The sequence below is a fragment of the Hippocampus comes genome, unplaced genomic scaffold (genome assembly GCF_001891065.2).
Source record: "Hippocampus comes isolate QL1 unplaced genomic scaffold, H_comes_QL1_v1.1 scaffold255, whole genome shotgun sequence".
Classification (NCBI taxonomy): Eukaryota; Metazoa; Chordata; class Actinopteri; order Syngnathiformes; family Syngnathidae; genus Hippocampus; species Hippocampus comes.
The window spans coordinates 819,251-827,419 of record NW_017806034.1 but is presented as its reverse complement, the minus strand read 5'-3'; the positions used below and the strand labels follow the sequence as shown (position 1 = coordinate 827,419).

The window sequence follows — 8,169 nt, the reverse complement described above, 5'->3', positions numbered from 1 at the left end:
TGTGTGTGTGTGTGTGTGTGTGTGTGTGTGTGTGTGTGTGTGTGTGTGTGTGTGTGTGTACAGGGTGTCCATAAAGTCTCTTTACCATTTCAAAAATTTATGAAAAATGCAATTGATTAGATATTTTATTCAGATTTGTTCTATTGTATTCAGTGTTTATTAAAGGTTTTTTTTTACCTCTTTTAATACATTTCTACATGGGCACCATTAGTTGCACGAAGCACATCAAGATGGTACTCAATTTCTTGCCATGTTCGCTGTAGCACAGCCTCATCAATTGTGGCAATGGCATCAGTAATCCTTTGCTTTAGGTCAGTAATGTGCCTTATCTTTGTTTGACACACGATATCTTTAACATAGCCCCATAGAAAGAAGTCCAGGGGAGTGATATCTGGTGAACGTCACGGCCAAGGAATTGGCCCATCAACTTCCAATCCACCGGTCTGGAAATGTTTGATTGAGGAACCCACGAACATGCAGCCCCCAATGTGGTGGTGCACCATCTTGCTGAAAAATTATGGTTGGTTGAAGGTCATTCAGTTGTGGTGCCACATATTCAGGAAAAAGGTCAAGGTAAACATTTGCAGAAATTTTGTAGGGGTTCATTCAAAATCACCTCTTTCACAAACAGGATCCCTGAAACACACAAATGCAGTGTGATAAAAAACTTTAATAAACACTGAATACAATAGAACAAATCTGAATAAAATATCAAATCAATTGCATTTTTAATACATTTTTGAAATGGTAAAGAGACTTTATGGACACCTTGTCTATTTTTTTAAGTAAATTCAACAAAATGTCAGTATAATAAGCCTCTGAATGTATTCTTTTAAATAATTTTGCGATAATACTCACAATTAATGTGAATGGTTTTCCGTTCCTCACGATTGCTAAAAATCCAGCAAAACTAGCGGAGTTATAGTCAGCTTGCCGGGTCCATACGCAGAGTTGCTGCTGGCTAGCTTGCACCCTGCTCAGTAGCTTGAGCGCTTCCTTTCCGCTGTCTCTCGTAGGGTATTTTGATGTGAACATGGCATGGCGCGTGTCAAAGTGCCATTTTACATTCGACCGTTTCATCGATGGTATTTTGTCATTGCAAATCAGACACACCGCAGAACCTGTTCTCTCCACAAAGGCGAATCCTTCGGTCCATTCGTCCTGAAGTCTACCATACTCGTCATCTTTTTTTTATTTTTGCCATTTTATTCGTTTAGGATTAGCTTTGAGCTAATGACCGAGCGGGTTGATTCAAAAGGGGACGTTTACCTGTTTCCGCAGCAACGGCCAACGTAGGCCAGTATTATACAATCAAATTTGCTCCTGGAGCCAACTGCAGCCCTGAACAGGAAATGAGCAGTAAAATAAAAAATAAAATAGAATCGATGGATGGATTAAACAAGCATGAATATATTGTTTTATCTGCGAGCCAGATACAATCATCAAAAGAGCCACATATGGCCCGCGAGCCATAGGTTTTTAGACCTCTGGCCTAAAATAATGTACAGTTTAGTATCACTTCTACCTTCAGTGCCAGCATCAGTAATCAGCAGTGTAACAGCCATGACCCCACCTCCAACATGTTTTCCCTGCAATGTGAAGCTTTGCTTTTGTTCATGGGTCCCCTCCCCTACATGAACATTCTTTTCTATTATGCTTCATCTTCATGTTCTGATTTGCACACACGAACGTTACTGGGAACACAGTCGAGAAAACATCTAATCTGGATTCCTGCTTGTACAAAACACTGACAAAATAGAGGATGAGTCCTCCTCATTCTATGCGAGTGGCTTTGATTTGGCTCACCACTATGAAGAGGAATAACTGTCATTTTTTCATTCTGTGATGTGACGCTGTACAAATCCAACATTTTGTTTTCTTAAGGAAAGAACCAGTTGTTCCCTTTATGAATAAAATCACAACTCATTGAAATGCATTCTGCAAATTAAATGGAAGCCATTTGCCAATTATACATGATTAAATTGTGCTAAGAATGAACAGAATTTAATTAAATGCTCTAAAAGGCCAGAAAATGACTTGTTATATAAAGTGAATAAATTACCATGGGGTCTTCGGCAGGACATTGCCTACAGTACAACCACAAGACCATCACCATGGAAACTTGAAGGATAAATCCACAAGTATCCAATCAGAGAACACAAATGTGTATATTTGAGTTTCTGGGAACATGAAGAAAGGGATCTATTGTTGTATATATATATATATATATATATATATATATATAAAAGTCATTTGTCGAGAACAAGGTCAGATTGCATTTCATTTAGTTTGTCATTTGCAATTACTATTGTTTAATTGTAAAAAGGATTTTTAAAAATGCTATTTATAAAATTACAATTCAAGAGGTGAATCAGGAAATTGGTGTTGCACATCACAATATCCTCTTCCAAAAAACTGCAAGGAAAAACCAAAACAAAACAATCACAATCAAATACGGTACGTTGGATGACTGCATATGATTTTGGCGTCATTCAGTTTATAATTTGGCTTTGGTGTTTGGGTGTCCACAGCTCAGCCGGCTCCGGAAGAACTCTACCACCTTCTTCCAGGCGAGCACCTCGGCGCGGGCGTGGGCTTGGGGCTCGCCCCCCCACATGACGACTGTGCGCAGGAACCCGTGCAGACCCGAGCGGCAGTAGGGCCCATAGGGCGGCTCCAGCAGGTGCCCGGCCCGTGGGTAGCACACCATCTCCACGTTCTCCTTCCCGGCCCGCCTGAGTCCATCCAAAAGAAAATGAGCAGACTTTCGTCAATACAAAAAGTCGAAATTTTATAAGAATTAAGATTTTTTTTTTTGGTTGAGGAAAAAAGTTTGGATCTTCTGAGAATGAAGTTGAGGTTTGTCAGAATCTTAAGAGACTGAAGGAGTATTTCTTTCCAAAAAAAAGTTGAAATATTCCAAGAAAAAAATGTTTGTTTTCCCCCCCAAAGAAAAATGTCATGATGTCATGAGGATAATGTCGAAATGTTATGAAGTTTGCACCGGAAAGTCCTCTTTTTGTAAGAATTCTATAATTTTTTTTATTTAAAAAGTCACAAAGGTGCATTTTTCACACACACAAAAAAGCCCAAATCATGCAAGAATAAAGTCGTATATTTGCTGAGATAAAAAGTCAAAATCTTGACAGACTTCTTCTTCTTCTTCTCCTTTCGGCACGTCCCTATTCAGGGGTCGCCACAGCGAGTCAGTAATTTCCATCCGCCCCTGTAAACCGTCCTACCAACTCGCATGGTCGTCTTGGCAAAAGTTTTACGCCGGATGCCATTCCTGACGCAACCCTCCCCATTTCTCCGGGCTTGGGACCGGCACTGGGGAACAGTGCACCCCCAGGGGAGGGCACTGCCCCCCAGCGGCTGGGTTAAAATCTTGACAGACTATAGTTGTATATTTGAGAACCAATCTTTTTTTTTTCGTTGAACTTTGGCAAGAATAAATTCGAAACATGTTTTTCATAAAACATCAAATGAGTCAAATAAAATGATTCACTGTATTGTATTAAATAGTGTGGTGATTAATTATGTAAGCCAGTGGTCCTCAACCACCCGTCCACGGCCCACGTGTACCGGGACGCACAGAGACAGACCAAGATCTTTTTTAGGTACCGGTATGTTTTTGGTGGGTGTCAGTCAAACACACAACCACCCTCCAACACCACCAAGCCCGTCGATTACCTTCCAAAGGGCAATATAAATAGGCCTGGGTGATTAAATGATCGAGATTTGTGATATTACGTGACCAGCAGCAAGCTGTGAGCATATTGACGCCATTACGGCCATTTACGTCGGAAATGTGTGCGACTCTAGTGAAGCTGAGTCCCCATTCTAACAATGCAAGTTGAAATAAACGGAATCCGCCAATAAATAAAAGAAGCAGTACATAGAAAGTAAAAGTAACAAATTGACGAAACGTACATCTAAAGGTGCAGCTGATGGGCAGCTATGACTCCCCAAGATGAAGCTACCGGTATTTTGACAAGACAAGTTCTTCCCCAGAGCGTTACACGATCTACCCACCGGAGTTGCGCCGCCATGCTTTCCATATAGGCCCGGCAGTCATACACACACACACACACACACACACACACAAATGTTGTCTCTTCACCGTTTTGGCACTGAGTGGACGTCTGACAGTTTCCCCACTAATCAAAGGAGACATTTCAAGCGAAGCCTCACGCAGCTCCCATGCAGCTGCAATAAAAGCCCAAGTTCAGCTTTCCAAAATGCAAGGCTCAAGCAAGCTCACATTTGACCAAAAGACAAGCGGCTGCCGGCATTCACATTTTCAACAAATGTCCTTCTTGTCCAAAACGTGCATACTTGCAGACAATCCAAAGGATAACAGCACAGGAGAGCTGAGATCGTTGCACGTACAGTATGTACCTGTCACTTTCCAATGATGGCCCCCTTCCTGTGGGTGGGAACCACCGTAATTGGCTGCAGATGGATTGGGAGGAGTGTGTGTGCGCGCAGTGTGTGTGCGTGTACACTGCTCCATCCAAAAATGACTTGAACATGTGCAGGGTGACTACGGTGAGAATGTAATGGGTTTTATTAGCTTCACTGCTAGCATCGTTGCCATCTTCAGCTTGTTTTGTTGTTTTTTTTAAGGGGAATTCAAATTTTAAAAACGGATTTACATGTTTTTTTTACATTAAATTATTTTGTTGACAAAATTGGTCTGAAAAATAAAAAATAACGTACAGAATTTATTATTTCATTTTAGTTTATTAAAATTTTCAGCTTCTTGTTTTTTTTTATAACTGGAGACTGTTCTTGAAATAAAATTCATATTTTATGTTTAGTCACATGTATTTCCATGAACAGTTTGATGAATGAACCATAAATCTTATTTAACATGAATTGCGGTTGTAATTTTCAGCGGACGGCTCTTTGTTATACGAGTGATATTACGTGACCAGCAGCAAGCTGTGAGCATATTGACGCCATTACGGCCATTTACGTCGGAAATGTGTGCGACTCTAGTGAAGCTGCGTCCGCATTCTAACAATGCAAGTTGAAATCAACGGAATCCGCCAATAAATAAAAGAAGCAGTACATAGAAAGTAAAAGTAACAAATTGATGAAACGTACATCTAAAGGCGCAGCTGATGGGCAGCTATGACTCCCCAAGATGAAGCTACTGGTATTTTGACAAGACAAGTTCTTCCCCAGAGCCTTAGACGATCTACTCACCAGAGTTGTGCTGCCATGCTTTCCATGGAGGCCCGGCAGTCACAGTTGAGGTCGTCCTCGGAAGCCAGGAAGAGGAAGTCGGCAGTGGCTTTCTCTATGGGGACCCGGCTGGTCCGGTTCTCTTCACTGTTGGGGTCGGTAACACCAAACTTGATGATGCTGGCACCGTCGGTAGTGGGTATGATCTTGGTCAAGTCCAAGGTCACGGGGGAGAGGACCTCTCGACCCCGGTAGTGCAGAGGCGCTCCCATGTTACCGCTGCAGGCGTTAATCCAGACCACCGCACGGACACCCGGCACGAAGGATGCCACAGACAAGGCAATGTCGCCCGCTTTGGAACGCCCGATCACACCCAACCTGTCACTGCCCACCTAAGAAGATCAACAACTGCCCATGTGACACCGAATACTCATATCCGACAATTATTTTTGAGGCCCATACAGATTCTGATATTTGTCAGAATATTGTGAAATAAATTCAGATAACCGGTTAATTGGCCTATGAATTATTTACAATTTTAAATGTTCACTGCTAGCATCGTTGCCATCTTCAGCTTGTTTTGTTGTTTTTTTTAAGGGGAATTCAAATTTTAAAAACGGATTTACATGTTTTTTTTACATTAAATTATTTTGTTGACAAAATTGGTCTGAAAAATAAAAAATAACGTACAGAATTTATTATTTCATTTTAGTTTATTAAAATTTTCAGCTTCTTGTTTTTTTTTATAACTGGAGACTGTTCTTGAAATAAAATTCATATTTTATGTTTAGTCACATGTATTTCCATGAACAGTTTGATGAATGAACCATAAATCTTATTTAACATGAATTGCGGTTGTAATTTTCAGCGGACGGCTCTTTGTTATACGAGGAGCTTCTCTAAGCACTAGAAAGGATTCTCAGTATGATGCGTGTCATACATGTCATGGAGCTCCTCTATTTTAAATCCATTCATTCAATTTAAAATAACAAATGATGGATGAATGTGCACAATTTTCCACTCCCTCCACACCAGCGAAAAGGTCATTTTGTCCCATCGCCTATGTCGCCTCAACCCTGGTCTAGATGGTTTCCTGTCAGAGTGACTGCAGGTGACAACATATTTTTTTAAAAATCATTATTACAATTATGATTTTTCACCACATCCTCTCATTTTACTGTAACAATAAGGTCACCCACCTCTGCAGCAGATGCTTTCTAAAACGCTGTCAGACTCATGTTTCATCAACACACAGAAAATGTCTGCTGATGTGTATGGCTAGCATTCTGAGCCGACTGTACAATGGACAAAAACAGAACGACATGAAATAATCCACAAAGTCACCAAAATCCACTGCACGATTGGCCACACAGACACATAGCATAATTCACGCAGTCAGCGCTTCCTCTCACTAGTTACTTTATGACAACCACCACCTTGCAGAATAGAAATTTACAGAAAAAACAAAAAATAATAAAAGTTATTTAAGCATGTATAGTTAGAGTCAGGTAAGCGCAGCCATGGAACCTCAGCTCAGCGCATACTTGACATAGCTTGGTGAGGAATGCATGAGGTGTATTCAAGGTCCTTGGGTGACTTGTACTTTCAGGCCTGCTACAGAATAAAAACCACATGGTGCTTGTTTTTCTTTCCTAGTGTACCTGGCATCCCACCCTGACCAAAAGTGTGATCAGCAGGACGGTTGGCTGTGTGTGTGTGTGTGTGTGTGTGTGTGTTTTCCACAGCTCCCAATTCTTTTCCCATCGTTTTTTGGGAGTTGGAAAATGTTTTTTCCTCTGGAGACTACATTGCCACGGTTAGAGAAAACATTTCAAACTTTTAATCGAAAATTTGATGGTCTCTGTTACTAGGATCAACACACGATGACGTGATAAACACCGCTATTAGCTTGTTAGCGCACTAGCTCGTTAGCTAGTGAACGCAGCATTTCAGTCCGAAATTATGGCCAGTCTTTCCACATTTCAGGAGTTATTTACAAACACATTGAATGTAAATAGAAAAAAAAAATAAAGAAATCAATAAATATAGAGCCACCCCTTGTTCTCAATGACTCATTGAAAGGTTTATCTCATTCCAACTGCTATAGTTACTTCTCAAAACCGAAGCAAGAGGTCCAGAAACACGCGAGGGTGGGTTCATTTTCCGTACGTTTGTGCACAAGAAATTTGTCTGTTTCGCACATGTCAACGAGAGTGTGTTTCTCAGGTGAGCTATACGAATACAGCTCACTTGGTTAGCCAGCTAAATATAGTCACGAGACGCCGCAGTGCTTTTATCTTAATTATTTCCAGACCTCTTCGTGCACTCAACACAAACACAACGCAGGACGAGGTAATGAAAATACCAGACTGACATTTAACATGATTACGTGGATGCCATTGAGTAAGGCAGCAATGGCACATTTGGGTGAGATTATATACAAATATATGCTTGATAGGCCTTCAAGCATGATACTTTTTCAATCCAAGTAAATGACATTTTTTGCATAAGAATGAAATCATATTTATTGAGGATCTCCAAAACAATCATCATTTGAAAAATCTCTCTAGCACCTAAAAATAAATTAATTCTTTTTTGGGGGAGTGGGGGGGGGGGGGGGGGGGGGGAAGCAAAAATCAAACGATATTAAGGTTGTTCTTGTTAAGAAGAATATTGAGTAAAAATAAATGTACCTGTATATGTTTTTGGGGAAAAATTTCTACTCTTAGTAGAATAAAATCAGTTTTGTTTCAACAGAAAAATCTTCATAGTTTTGAAAAAAAAAAACATGAATTTTAAAAATGTACAAAAAATAATTCTTATTCTTAAAAAATTAAAAAAGTTTGGAATGTTGCAATGTTTGTCATACAGTATCTATTGGAGAGAAAGAACTTATCCTATTAGGAGGAAGTAAAAAAGGGGTATATATATATATATATATATATATATATATATATAAATCATTTGTCGAGAACA

At 40.0% G+C, this 8,169-nt stretch overlaps 1 long non-coding RNA gene across 1 annotated transcript in view; it reads left to right on the top strand.

Moving 5' to 3' along the window:
- The first annotated feature begins 2,752 nt into the window (after positions 1-2,752).
- The window catches only part of LOC109529541 (uncharacterized), a 13,322-nt gene continuing 7,905 nt past the window's right edge, over positions 2,753-8,169 (top strand). Inside the window, exon 1 of the long non-coding RNA XR_002170856.1 lies at positions 2,753-2,818. This is a non-coding gene — a long non-coding RNA (uncharacterized LOC109529541). The remainder of the gene's footprint in view (positions 2,819-8,169) is intronic.